This window comes from Ochlerotatus camptorhynchus, unplaced genomic scaffold (assembly GCF_037179485.1).
Source record: "Ochlerotatus camptorhynchus isolate MF236.1 unplaced genomic scaffold, CSIRO-AGI_Acam_v1.1 ptg000309l, whole genome shotgun sequence".
NCBI lineage: Eukaryota > Metazoa > Arthropoda > Insecta > Diptera > Culicidae > Ochlerotatus > Ochlerotatus camptorhynchus.
Window position 1 is genome coordinate 220,637 of NW_027040797.1, and position 15,249 is coordinate 235,885.

The following is a 15,249-nucleotide window of genomic DNA, read 5'->3' on the forward strand; positions in this document are numbered from 1 at the left end:
TTCTGCGGCGAGAATTCGATCCCTAGATTCATAGCCCAAGAAGACAAGTTATCTAAGGAATTTTGCAATGGTCCTTGCAAGTCCACGGCATGTGGACCTCTTACGGAAACCACACCGTCATCTGCAAGTTGTCTTAGCGTGCATTGTTCTGCCAAACAGTTGTCGATATCTTTGACGTAAAAGTTATAAAGAAGAGGGCTGAGACATGAGCCTTGGGGCAGGCCCATGTAGCTAATTCTGGAAGTTGTCAGTTGTCCAAGGGAAAAGTTCATATGCTTTTCTGACAACAAATTGTACAAGAAATTATTTAAAATTCCAGAAAGTCCACATCTGTGCAGATTGTCTGACAGAATTTCAATGGAAACTGAATCAAAAGCCCCCTTAATGTCCAAGAATACTGAAGCCAATTGCTCCTTGTGTGCAAAGGCCAGTTGAATATCTGTGGAAAGCAGCGCTAGACAATCGTTTGTTCCTTTGCTCTTGCGGAACCCAAATTGTGTATTTGATAGCAAGTTATTTGATTCGACCCAGTGATCGAGTCTCCGAAGGATCATTTTCTCCAACAATTTCCTAATGCACGAAAGCATAGCAATCGGACGGTATGAGTTATGGTCAGACGCTGATTTGCCAGGTTTTTTAATGGCTATTACTTTGACCTGTCTCCATTCAGGCGGTACAATGTTGTTTTCTAGCAAGGAATTGAATAAATCTAGCAAGCGTCTTTTAGCGATATCTGGGAGATTTTTCAGAAGATTGAATTTAATCATATCGCTTCCCGGTGAGGAGTTGTTCGATGAAAGAAGAGCCATAGAGAAATCCAGCATTGAGAATGGTCTATCCAGAGAGCCGCCGCTAGGAGACGCTTCTCGAAGAATATTTTGTGCTGGAACTGAGTCCGGACAGACCTTTTTAGCGAAATCGAATATCCATCGGTTGGAGTATTCTTCACTCTCATTGAAAGATGAGCGGTTACGCATGTTGCGAGCCACCCTCCACAAGGTGTTCATTGAGGTTTCTCGTGAGAGTCCCTCGACGAAATTGCGCCAATAACCGCGTTTTTTTGCTTTGATTAATTGTTTCAGCTTTGTCTCAAGCTTTGAATATTCCTCGAAGTAAGTGGAGGTTTTGTGTCTACGAAAAGCTTTGAAAGCATCAGATTTTTCTACATACAATTTTGTGCATTCTTCGTCCCAACCAGGTGTGGCTGGTCTCCTTTTAAAGGGTGCACTTGGAACTTTTCTTTTTTGTGCTTCCAGTGAGCTTTTGTAAATCAAATCGGCTAGGAATCGATATTCTTCCAATGGTGGAAGCGCATCTATTGATTCGACACCGATTGTCACCGTCGTTGCATATTTCTGCCAGTCGATGTTCCTTGTAAGATCAAATGGAACCCGAGATGGTTCTGCAGAGTGAGGGCCACACTTTATTGAAATGATGATTGGCAAATGATCGCTACCATGGGGATCATTGATAACCTTCCACTGACAATCCAATGATAGCGATCTTGAACACAAAGATAGGTCGAGTCGGCTTTCTCGAGCCGGAGGTTTTGCTATACGTGTCGCTTCACCAGTGTTCAAAATAGTCAAATTGAAATCGTCACATAAATCGTAAAAAATAGCCGCTCTATTGTCGTCATATAGATCGCCCCACCCAGTACCATGGGAGTTCATATCACCCAGAATTAATACTGGGGATGGAAGAATCGAAACTAGATTCCAGAGTTGACTACGGCTAATGGAGGTTCTTGGTGGAACGTATACTGAAGCTATGCAAAGATCTTTGTTCTTCACATTTATTTGGCAAGCAACGATTTCGACGCCGGATAGAGCAGGAAGGGAAATTTTGTAGAAAGGGTAGCACTTTTTGATCCCTAAAAGTACTCCTCCATAAGAATCGTCTCTATCCAGGCGTATAATGTTAAAATCATGGAAGTTGAGTTCTTTATCGGAAGAAAGCCATGTTTCACAGAGAGCAAATATATCACAATCAGAATTGTGAAGTAAAAATTTGAACGAGTCTAGTTTAGGCACTAGACTACGGCAGTTCCACTGTAGCACAGTGATCATATCTTCAACCTCGTTCGACGAATTATCCATCGAAAGATATGATTGATGCAAGGAGGGGCCATGAAACAGTCAATTGCTTAAGATATGATTCTAACGTTGGAAGCAAGGCAGAAACTAAGCTTCTTAGAGGGTCTTGTATGTTGAACATGTTTAATATGAATTCCACAATGTCCGAAAAAGCTAGCAAACCTCGTTCGGACTTGGATTTCTTTTGAGAAGTTTGAGGAGCAGCTTTTTTATTTTTTTTATCTTTGTTGGGCAATGGCGGAAAATTCTTGCTGCATCCAGGGATTGGATCAACAGGAGCCTTCGGTTTTGTTTTTTCATCCCCATTACCCTGGGAATTTGGCAATCGTCTGGAGGTGACTTTAGTTTTCTTACGGCGCACTTTCGGGGAGGGGCATTTTCTTTTTGAGGATCCGTCCATTTTTGAAGGTGCGTGTACCACCGTAGAATCACCTTCATCGGATGAGTCAGAGTCCGATTCTTCAACTGACAAAACCGAAAATTGGTTTGCATCTTGGACGGCTGATGCAGCCTTCAACATTTGAGCATATGTCTGCTTGGAGCGTCCAGAGATTGAACGCTGCACTTTATCGGAGTGCTGTTTGTACATCGGGCACTCCTGCAAGGGGTGAGGATTCTCGCCACAGTAAGCGCATTTTACTGATTCTTTGTGGCAAGAATCCTCTTTGTGGTTTTCACCACATTTGCCACAACGAGTTTTGTTGCCGCAATGGCTGGCCGAGTGTCCCAGCCTTTTGCAGTTGGTACAATTATATACCCTCTGTACAAACAACCGCACCGGAAAAAAAGCACCATCAATTTTAACAAAGTTTGGGAGAACTGAACCTGCGAAAGTCACCCGGAACGAGTCTGAATGTTTATAAACTTTTTTACCGTCTAGCAAAGATGCTGAATGCAGTTGCCTTACATCCAGTATCTTCACTAGCGCGGTAGCGAATGTCGAGTTTTTAAAAGTTCCCGAGGCATGTTTCAAGTCCTCGACAGTCAGACTCGCGTCGGAGACCACGCCTTCTATCTCCACATCTCGAGAAGGGATGTAGATGTTATACTCAACACTAAAAAGCTCGTGGTCAGCAATTTTATTTGCCACATCATAAGTCGGTGCTTCTACACGCAGTTTGTTGAATCTTTCTTTGTGTACCAAGATTCCCGGATACTTACGCAGCAAATCTCTCGTTATGTCGAGAGTTTTCAAAGGTTTATTTTTGGGCCGAAAAAAGACAACCCATGGTCCTTTCGAAGACGGTTCATAGTATCTGGTTCGCGTAACGTAGGCATCGGAAGATGCCATAAGTGTTGCGCAAAAGCGGTGCGCAACCACTTAAGAAGGAAAAAAAATAAAACCTTCACTAATTAATTAATTTTAATTACTAGTAATTAAATTTTTTGCCCGACGTACGAACAAATCAAAAAGAAAAAAAAAAAATCGAAACAAAAAAAAAATTATATCTACTTGCAAAAAGTTGTCTCACTATGACCCATACTCCCCTACCAGGGGTGAGAGAAAAAGTCACGCGCCACGAGGCAAAATTAAACTACAATAGGGAGGCAATGGACTTGCAAAATGTATTGTCTAATACTTATGCCGGTTGTAAACAACCTATCAGCCGTTGCAGCTAGATGGTCCGTTTGCTGCTGCTGGTGGTGATGATTGGTGTTGGTGGGTCGGCACGATGATGAAAAATGACTTGACGACCGGATGGATTACCGGGGTGGATTAAAGCTGGATGGCAACTCCAAGGGGCTCGGCCCATGGAATTCCACTTCCTCTGTTGCACACTGGTCACTTGGGGCACCCAATGGGGGGGTGAAAAAACCGCTCGGGCGGAAAAAACACCGAAAAAAATTAGATGCCGCGCGACTGAGACCGGGACGTTGTTAACCGACTGAGTGTTCAACTAGGAATGAGGACTTAATTAGCTTGGTAATTGTTTGCGTCTGCCCTAGCGCGTATGAAGTTGTAGTTGGAGTCGAAAAGATGTTTACGATCTGAGGAATCAGAGTCGGAGTCGGTGACATCATATCGACTCCGCTTCTAACTGCATTATAAGTAGTTATATATTATAAGGAGTATGGAAGCTGGAACGCAGGTGGACGTTGTATATACAGATCTTAAGACTGCATTCAACCGGGTTGACCACTCCATACTGCTAGCTAAACTTGAAAAACTCGGTGTATCCTCGGGTTTAAGTCCTATCTGACCAATCGGAAACTTTATGTTAGAATCGGATCAGAGCAATCGGCCTATTTTACAAACAGCTCCGGTGTTCCTCAAGGTAGCAACTTGGGACCATTGCTATTCTCGATTTTTGTGAATGAGGCCGGACTGATCCTCCCAACTGGTTGCCAATCGTTCTACGCGGATGATGTGAAGATCTATGTGATTGTTCGTAGCTTCGCCGATTGCTTGCGGCTTCAGCACCTAATCGATACTTTCTAAGAGTGGTGCTCAAGAAACTATCTCACATTGAATGTACAAAAATGTAATATTATCTAATTTCATCGCAAGCTGAAACCAGTGGCCTTCAACTATACGATAAATCACCAACTTCTGCAACGTGTGGACAATGTTCGTGACCTAGGAATCACGCTGGACTGCGCCTTAACATTCAAGGTTCATTACTCGGGCATCGTTGCGAAAGCTAACAGGCAACTCGGGTTCATTTTCAAGATTGCTGACGAGTTTCGCGATTCTGCCTGTCTAAAAGCTCTATACTGCTCTCTAGTGCGATTGATCTTGGAATTCAGCTCGGTAGTATGGTGCCCGTATCAAGCAGTTTGGATAGCGAGGATTGAATCTGTTCAAAGGAAATTTGTTCGGTATGCCTTTCGTCACCTTCCTTGGAATGACCCTGTGAACCTTCCGGCGTACGAAGATCGTTGTCAACTCCTGGGTCTTGAAACACTAGAACATAGGTGGACGATTAGTCCGGCCGTGTTCGCAGCGAAAGTACTTATTGATGATATCGACTCTCCAGGAATCTTGGCTGAATTCGAAATCTACGCACCCGAACGAGTTCTTCGATCGAGGAGTTTCCTGCATCTTGGACCTCGTGCTGCGAACTACAGCTTGCATGACCCAATACGGTTCATGTTTGAGCGTTTCAACGAGTTTTACGAGTTTTTCGACTTTAACTGTGCAGCGGAAACCTTTCGTCACCATATTCAACGCAGACTCCTGAGAAGGTGAGTAGCTGTCCATTTAATGTACACGTGAAGGATTGTGCTGCCTGTTTATTTTTTGTTTCCGGTTCAACTGCATGACGAGGACTTCTACGTGATTCACGGACAACTCTATGCCATAGGACGATAACTTTTTTATGCTATAGACTTGATTAATGTTCGTTGTAATTGTATTGTATTATTGTGATTCATGTATTTCGAAAAGATATGGGGTTTTTACGCCTTTTCTAGGCTTTTCTCCATCAAGCTTCATTTAGACACGTTAAGTCCGATGAAGAAAAACAAATTAAATAAATAAATAAATAAATAAATAAATAAATAAATAAATAAATAAATAAATAAATAAATAAATAAATAAATAAATAAATAAATAAATAAATAAATAAATAAATAAATAAATAAATAAATAAATAAATAAATAAATAAATAAATAAATAAATAAATAAATAAATAAATAAATAAATAAATAAATAAATAAATAAATAAATAAATAAATAAATAAATAAATAAATAAATAAATAAATAAATAAATAAATAAATAAATAAATAAATAAATAAATAAATAAATAAATAAATAAATAAATAAATAAATAAATAAATAAATAAATAAATAAATAAATAAATAAATAAATAAATAAATAAATAAATAAATAAATAAATAAATAAATAAATAAATAAATAAATAAATAAATAAATAAATAAATAAATAAATAAATAAATAAATAAATAAATAAATAAATAAATAAATAAATAAATAAATAAATAAATAAATAAATAAATAAATAAATAAATAAATAAATAAATAAATAAATAAATAAATAAATAAATAAATAAATAAATAAATAAATAAATAAATAAATAAATAAATTAATTAATTAATTAATTAATAAATAAATAAATAAATAAATAAATAAATAAATAAATAAATAAATAAATAAATAAATAAATAAATAAATAAATAAATAAATAAATAAATAAATAAATAAATAAATAAATAAATAAATAAATAAATAAATAATAATAATATTGAATCGAAGATAACAAATCAAGAAGACTGGCAACTTTGCCAGAATCCAAGCGACAGATACAATGGCACTGCGCTTGAGTGAAGGTGGAAGCAATGCATAGAAAAATGAGCAAATACACAAACCCTTCTTCTGAGGATGTAATCTTTGCTATCAAATTCGTTTGAAGCATTTACCTTTGAGTGGCAGATGACACGATTGTACCTGTCTCATAGCGGTCGTATAAGAAAATGGAAGAGTTGCCAGTCTTCTTGATTTGTTGTCTTTGATTGAATTCAAAATAACTTGTTTGTTTTATCTATTTTTTATTGGCGTCAATCATATGTAGACCATTTTGTTACAGTAATAATTACAGTCTTTGTTTTTTAATAATAACACTAGTTTACAAAAAAGTTAAAAAAATAATTTGTATGTAAAATCGTGCGCTGGATCCAAAAATGTATTTAAAACAATCTCATTAGGATAGTTTTCGAGATACAGCTAAAAAATTAAAATTTATTTTTAAAAAGTTTGTTTATTCAATACAAATATCTCCGATTGTAATGAGACCATATCAATTATTTTAACACCAAATTATAGGTAAGAAATTTTTTTTACGATCAACTCATTTTCAATTGTCAGTTAGTTGTGTTATTGTTTATTAATAGTTTTTTTTTTATTTAATTTGTGTATTTTCTATTTTTCCCAGAAAAATTGAATTTCTGCTAAGTTTTTAAGCAGTGTAAATATAAATGTTTCTAGAGGTTGTACCACTAATTTCACCGAAAAATGGTGTCCAAACAATCGAAGGAAAATGTTATCACCTTCAATTTGGCGTTTAAATAATTAATATTACTTTATTACAATCGGATATATGTGTATTTTAGGAAACCATTTTTTTATAGTGAAATTTATTTTTTAGGTATATTTCGAAAACTATCCAATTAAGATTTTTTTGCACTACATTTTTGGATTCAGTGCACAATTTTACATTGGAAATGACCATCAGCGTACAAAGTTCAAATATGCTGTAAACTAGTGTAATGAACAAAAAAAAAAGCATATAAAATAAATTAAGCAGTGTAATGAATAATAATAATATAAATTAATAATATTCTATGTTTACGTGTTAGAATTTCAAATTAAATTGAAGTGGTGTTTTAGTTTGGTTGTTGTCATTGTTAAGTCAACAGTTTCGCAGTGCTATAAAGCCTGCAATGTTACTTGGCATGTCTTTCAAGAAAAAAAAATCTTGGGTGAAATAATTAAACATTTAAAAAAGAAATAGAAACATAAGGTAGGCTAGGGGTAGGAGGGGCATTGTGATCATCTTCTACACCGATTAACCCTTCTTCTGTGCCAAAAATGGACCTCCCTTTGCTCTGTCGGCAAAAGCGCAGCTACAAAGCAAGACCATGTTGGAGGTGGCTGGGTTTTTTCGGGTTGGAAAATTATACTAATGCAACAATGTTACAGGCATCGAACGCTATCAATTAATAACTGTGGAAATGCATCTAGAACACTAAGTTGAGAGCACGCAATAAGCTAATATGCGATAAACAATAAGTTTGAAATGCGAGGAAGAAGAAGACTGTGCCAAAAAAAACTTACGTTGTCTGTACCCCGGGTCAATTTGACGCCAAATTCAAATTGCCGTATCTTTGGGTGACCCACTTGTACCTGTCCCATATAGATTTTTGTCAGAAATGAGTCATCCATTAGAATCAATTGGAAACTACCAGCATTTTACATTGTGCCCTAAAAGTTGCATGTTTTGTTCAGAAAATATCGTGAAAAGTACTTAAACTAGGTTTCCTATCCACACGAGCATGTGGATTCCATAAGGACAGTTTAGACAGTACAAGAGGACACAGTCCAAGAATTATACAAATTCATTGACAAATAGAAAAGTTCTAGCCTGTCAAACTGACCTGCACGGTCTGTCGACTCAATTTCGGCAAAAAAATTAAATAGGGTGCGACCCCAGCGTAGTGGTTAACATTCTTACCTCTCACGCCAAAGTCACGAGTTCAAACCTCACCCCCGGACAAGTCACGAATGACTCAGTGTAGGAGTATACTAATACACTCAATGAAACTTCTATCGATTTTTCTTATATTCGAGAAGTTTTACGAGAAGTTCACTTTGTCGACTCGACTCAATTTTGAGGCGTTCTGATTGACCGTGTGGGTTGACTTGACTCCAAGGTACATGCAAATTTAAACAAAAAGTTCGAAAATGTGTCCGATATATGATGTTTAAAGAATTTTGGTAATTTTGGTAACCAACATGAAATTTTCACAAAAGATCGATTTTTGTAAGCTTTTTAATGAAAAATGTTCAAAAGTATTGAAGAGGGTCACTATTTGATATTTTAATATTAAACAATTTTTGGAATTTATACTGAAAATTCAATATATTTTTAGACCATGCATATTTTTTCCTGAAATGGAGTTATTTTTTCGTAAGACTTTGTCTCAACCGTCATTTTGGAAGAGATGATTTCGAGTTGTGATTTGTTAAAAAATCTCGAATACGCATTTTTGGGAAAAATTGCAAGCTTCAAAATGGCCGAATTTAACCAAAAATCAGAGCATCTGAATCGGAGAATGTTGCATCAGATCGATTTGTCGTTTGGCGACGAACTGCTCTTGTTTCCAAAGTATTTATTTTAAAGGCTCATTGTCTCTTGGAGCTAAACGGAACCGAGGGACTCATATTTATTTTCAATATAATTATTGACGTCTTAATTTTTCTTCTCCAATCCATTTTTATTCTCTTCCAATTTAGTTTTCTTCTCCATTGCTTGATATGCTGCCAAATCCACCCAATTTTCTGCCGTCAGTAGGGGTTCAGACTGTTGGGCTTTGCTCTCCGGGGTTCATTACCTCTATTTCCTGGGTGATGTTGTCCAACGATGCCTCTTTCGTCACGTTTTTCTTTGGCCTTCTTTTTTCATATATACCGAGCATTTTGCTTGGGACAGAAACTCATCCGGTGTCCCTCTGCCTTACATAGAAAGGATTTGTCCTTGTTTCCTTTCCGAATGAGGAAATTAAGCAAGCAAAGAATCTTCTTTTCCACGTCCTTGTAAACACCTCGCACTCCTGTGAACATATAGAGGCTCTAAGCAATGTGGAACTTTTCCGAAATGACTCGCTTCACTTTCCCGTATTTTCCTAGCACCAACGTTAGATCCTCATCTGATACTTCTGGTGGTAAATCACACACTCGCACGTATTGAACGTTGCCCCCCGCAAGCGACTTTCGTACCTCAACTGCCTTTCCATAATGGAAAGCCATTTGCTCCTGGTTATCCTGATGCATAATACATACCTTCACCCTTTATATTTGATGAAGATCGCCTTTTCCCCCGCAATGGGATATGTGGCGATCATGTCAACAGGATGCGCGTCCAGTGAGTTGTCGAAGTTGGATATTTCATCCACCACAGGTTATGGGCTGCCGTTTGGATAGGCAAAGCACAAAGTGTTTTTTATTTCGCACATTCCTTTTAAAATTATTGCTTTCTACGGCGACGGCAAAGTCCACTAGTCCAGAGTTGATGTTATAATCCCGCCAAGAGAAAATGTTGCGAACAATCAGCACTGTTTGTGATTTATTTTTCCTCGGAGTAAACAGCAACCAGATTTTTTACGTTAGCTTCGGATGACTTTCATTCATAAGCGAGAAATTGCATGTCGATAACGGAGCATCTGGGAGACAAAAACAATTTAAGAACCTGATAATTTTTCAAAAAAGTACTTGGTATAACTTGTAAATACCACAATGTACTAAATAGAGCAAAGTAATATTTTTCATCTACAATTACTAAAATATTTTCAGTAATGAATTTACTTTGCTTGTTTGGTACCCCGCTTTACAGTTCGATTGGTACTTCTGGCTTCACTCTTGGCGGGACTTTTACTATAACATTGACTCTGCACTAGCCGAGCGACAAGCAAAGATCAAAGGCACCAAACGAATAGCCTGACCGAGTAAATAACTGTCGATAAAGCAATCGATACTGAGAGAAACAAGTGTTGCTAAAACCACAGCATTGGCGTAGCTAATGGGGGTGTCAGGGGGGCCAGGCCCCCTCCAGAATTATTTAGGCCTCCCTCCAGAATTATCTAGGCCCTCCAGATAAATTGTCTAGCTACACCAATGGTCCACAGCTGCAAGTAAACTGAGGAGCTGCTCTTATTAGGATTCGAAAACATAGTTGAGACCGGGAACCAGGGTTTCCAAAGGAAAATCTGTATTTTTTTATTTTGTGTTGTGCTGAGTCAGCATTGCAGCTTTTTTTGTTGTGTAAAAAGTTCGATAATCGGGGGGGAAATCGATGCTGGTTTTCTTCTATTTTGTTACCCGGTAAAAGTGAGTGCGGTTGACCCTGAATATAACCTCCAAAATTTACGACGAAGCTTCAGTTTCATTGTTCACGGTTTTCACTGCCAACCGGGAGGCCGGTTCACCGTGTTCGGATGTCACGCTTTCGGCGTGCAGTTCTATCGAGAGTATCGTCACCGTGTGCGAGTTTGAACAAGGTCCGATTGGCAAATTAGCCGGGGAAAGTGCTGATAATGTGTCCGTCGCGAGTATTTGTGGTGATTCGGTGGCCGACGTTTACGGGTGACAAGTTTACGGCTTGCAAAAGTGCTCGTCTGCTGGTCTTTCGCCAGTGTCGGAAATTTTGAGCCATCTGAAGGATGCCTCGCTGGATACGCCCAAGACGGGCGGTAGCTGGTGGCCGTGAACGGTTCCTGGGGAAAGCACTAGACGTGAACCTCCTCCCAGATGACCATAGCAATGCAAGAAAATTTGTTTTCGTTGAAGGAACAAAGGTAATTGCTATTCGATATTTTTGCAAACAGTGACAAATAGCAGACATGAAGCTCAAGTGGTACTGCCAGGCTAGACAAATGGTAAGTTATAAATTCGCTGTTGTCATCGTAGGCACCGTCGTAGTCGATGTCGTAATCGCCGTCGTAGTCGCCGTAGGCAGTACCGTTAGTATATTTAAACTTAACCATCAGCCGCTGAAACTATATGAATTAACGCGTATTTCTGTTGTTCATTATTGAAACTTAATCATATTTTGATTGATTAATGAAAACTTAATCATATTTTGTCGTGGAGTGTTGTGATTTTGAGATGCTCGATAACCCTAGAGGGATCGATTTTGCTTAATGAGCAGAATATCATGGGTTTAATCTCAAGCTCTCCCACAACAGAATAAACCACCATCGTTGGGTTCCGAGAGCATAAAGCGCAGTTAATAACCAATAGTTGAATTGTTCAAACTATGAGTTTCGGAAAGGGTGTATGCGTGATCTAGTTTGGAAGACATTGTTGGCTGCTTTCAGAGACATCGCTTCATTTGAATAGCTTTTTGTTAAGTCGCTCATAGATTTTGTTAATGTAAGGGGCACGGTGACCTTAGAGCGACCGTTTTTGCTTACTGAGCAGAAGATCGTGGGTTAGAACCCAAGCTCCTTTACGTTACTGAGTTGATAGGGTCACGTCACGGCACTTAACAGCCTTTAAAATGAAGTAATGAAATTGGGTTGTTAGCGGAATGCTAAATAAAACAGCAAAAAAGGTTATCTTCCATTTAATTCCACTTAATTAATTTTGGTATCCATGACAGATACGTATTTCGACTACAATGTGCAGTCTTCATCAGTATCATTCCCACTAAAGAACTTATCGAAATCTAACCTCCTTAAGTACTCATCCCCTAGGTAAAAAAGTCAAGATCATAGGTATAAAAATGAAACTACAATGTGTTGAATCGGAACCTACCTAACTAATAAAAACCAAAGATTTAAGTAAGCTAAAGGAGAAAAATCTATACAACTCTCTAATAAGGAAAATTCCCAAAGGCTTGGTAGCCATCATAATGAAGTAATGAAATTGGGTTGTTAGCGGAATGCTAAATAAAACAGCAAAAAAGGTTATCTTCCATTTAATTCCACTTAATTAATTTTGGTATCCATGACAGATACGTATTTCGACTACAATGTGCAGTCTTCATCAGTATCATTCCCACTAAAGAACTTATCGAAATCTAACTCCCTTAAGTACTCATCCCCTAGGTAAAAAGTCAAGATCATAGGTATAAAAATGAAACTACAATGTGTTGAATCGGAACCTACTTAACTAATAAAAACCAAAGATTTAAGTAAGCTAAAGGAGAAACATCTTTACAACTCTCTAATAAGGAAGATAACCTTTTTTGCAGCCTTTAAAAGATCGCATCACTTCTCAATGTGAATCCAGATCTAACTTACCTTTCCCACTAGCAAAAACGTCCTTCTCGTGACAACCTTGGAGATGCAGAGGTAGACTCGGTCTCTAGTAACAACGGTTGTTGAAATAACAATCCTTTCCCTCCCCGATGACCGTAAGGAAGTGGCCGAAAGTGTTAATGATTTCAAAAATAAAGATTCTCTGGATTTTGTACTCTGAGAATGGATTGCTAGTCCCGAACCCCATTCATTGTGCAAATTTCGCTAAATCTTGTCAATCCCGGCCAGCAACTACTGAAATGTATGGTCGTCAATGCTCATTTTCCAGAAAATCTGTGATGATATCTGTATTAATGTAATTTAATTATTTTAATTTTATGACAAAATTTTTAAGCAATTTCTTATGCAGACATAACACCGAAAAAAGGAAATATAATAAATAACCATTGAAGTAGCAAAAAATAATTATTCTGGCATTTTGTATTCCGCTCATAATAGGGTAGAGAACTACTTCGGCTTAAGCGCCCATTTTGGGAAACATCAGAAACATCAAATAAATCCAATATTTCGACGTTAACAGGTAAATTATGCGTTTGGTACGATACTTTAGTTCAAATGCTACCAAATGAAGTCAATAAGAACGCGTGATATGAATGGTTGCACCCAATATTCTCAAAAACAAATGAAGTGCTCCGACCGAATCAATCTTTAACTTCATCCGATAGGCCGAAGTAAATTCATTGGCGTTGCAATGCGTTAGGCCGAGTTTTGAATCCGTAGGCTGAGTTTGGCGTCAAGTAGCAGTGTTAGTCTTTTAACAATATTCCAACAATTTGTTTCTCTTTAAAAAATCTTACGGTACGTACGGAAAGGTAAATAAATTTGGAAGCTATCAGTATCAATAACATTCCGTTTGGTGCTAAACTACGCTAGATTAAGAAAGATTAAGTGCGGGTTTTGTTTAATAGGCCAAAAATGAGGTAGTTAACCCTATATTTTGAAAGTAGGTGATTCAAAAATTGCACAGAAATTTAAATAAAAGTTGTAATTTAAAAAAAAAATCTGATTTTTTTATGTATTGTTTGACCATTATTAAAAAAAAAAAACTGTTTAGTCTGTTTAAAACCTAGTAAATAATCTGTGATCTGTGAATACAGATTCTTGGTTTTCAAAACTCTGAAAATCTGAGGAAACATAGATTAATCTGTAGTTTTGGCAATCCTACTGGGGACACCATTCCATTTGAATAGTTTCATTACACCGGGCTTGAACGATCGTCGTTCCGAATGGCTTATGCTCGTAGGATAAATGCATAAGGTGTTTCGCTGTGAGATCCTTATTCTTGCTACTACTTCGAAATTTTAAGTGCACAAATATCAGCTTCCACGACACGTACTACAATGAAACTGTTACTCCACGTTTGATGCGCTGCAGCATACATGCAGTAGAAATTGCAGGTGAAATGGAGCTCTAATTTCCGAGGTTTGTTTAGTTGCAAATTCGAGGTGGAAGTGCATTTATAGCCAACCATGTGTGGACTCTACAAGGAATCACCTTAACCTCTTTACATTACTGAGTTGATAGGATGAGCATCAGGCCTTGATAAATACAATTTTTATTCGCGTGATTTTCGGAAAACAATACATTTCATCACAACTATGATTACATCACTTATCAAAGTGAATCCTGCTCCTTAATATGTGCTAACAAAATCTCCCATCATGTGACCTTTGTGGGAATGCAGAGTTTATAATGGTCCCCAAAATATCAAAAGTCACGTTGATATTCTTTCCCCATCCCGACCTGATTGCAAGGACGTGGCCGGCACACAATTGTTTGTTTCTGATTGTCATTTCAACTTGTACAGTGATAATGGAAGATAACTTTCAGACGCATCCAGTTGACTCATTGTGCAGTTTCACTGATGTTGATCACTCACATAATAGCAACCACTGATATGCGAAGTCAACAGAAGCTAAGCGAAGATAAGTTCCTACATAACAATTAAGGCTGGTAAGTTACTGTAGTAATTGCAGCACCTATGTTAAAATAAATGAAATGTAATTTATTTTGAATTTGGAACAAACAAAGAACATAAGTTCCTATCCGACCTTGCAGCAAATAGGGGAAATGTTTCAGTTTTCAGCATAAGTGCTTCAGTTTTTTCCATAAGTTTTTCAATCCCAGTCCGCACCGCCGGGATGTTCTGAGGCACAGGAGCTGGCATAGATTTCATTTAAAGACATATTTATACCAGCCTCTGCCTGAAAATCTTGGTTAAAAATACATAAAGAAAAGGTCACTCGCCTACATCAATCACATTTAAGTCATTTAGCTCGAATCTCGTGCGCTGAAATGAGCCGCCACGTGCTGACTGATAAGTAAACAGCTTCCGTCAATTTTAATTTACACAAAAGCCCCTATTGCACTGTCTCCCATCATCGTAAGCGAACGAAAAACAGGACGGAATCAGCCGGTTCGGAAATAATCTCAACAACTTGTGCGTATGTTCAGCCAGACATTATGCGTCATACTAGACTTACAGTTAGGATAAAGTTTGTGCGGAGCAGTGCTTATAGATCATTTTACGAGACGTTTCTGATTCAACTCATGAACTTTGACATGAGGCGATTACCCAATGGCTGTGATTTACACATATCTCATTCATTTTCGTGGACTATATATCTCATTCATTTTCGGTGATTTATGATA

The 15,249-nt window shown here is 37.7% G+C and overlaps 1 protein-coding gene across 3 annotated transcripts in view; it reads right to left on the bottom strand.

Moving 5' to 3' along the window:
• Window positions 1-15,249, bottom strand: part of Sb (Stubble) — a 108,365-nt gene that overhangs the window by 61,261 nt on the left and 31,855 nt on the right. The gene's annotated exons all lie outside the window — the stretch shown is intronic.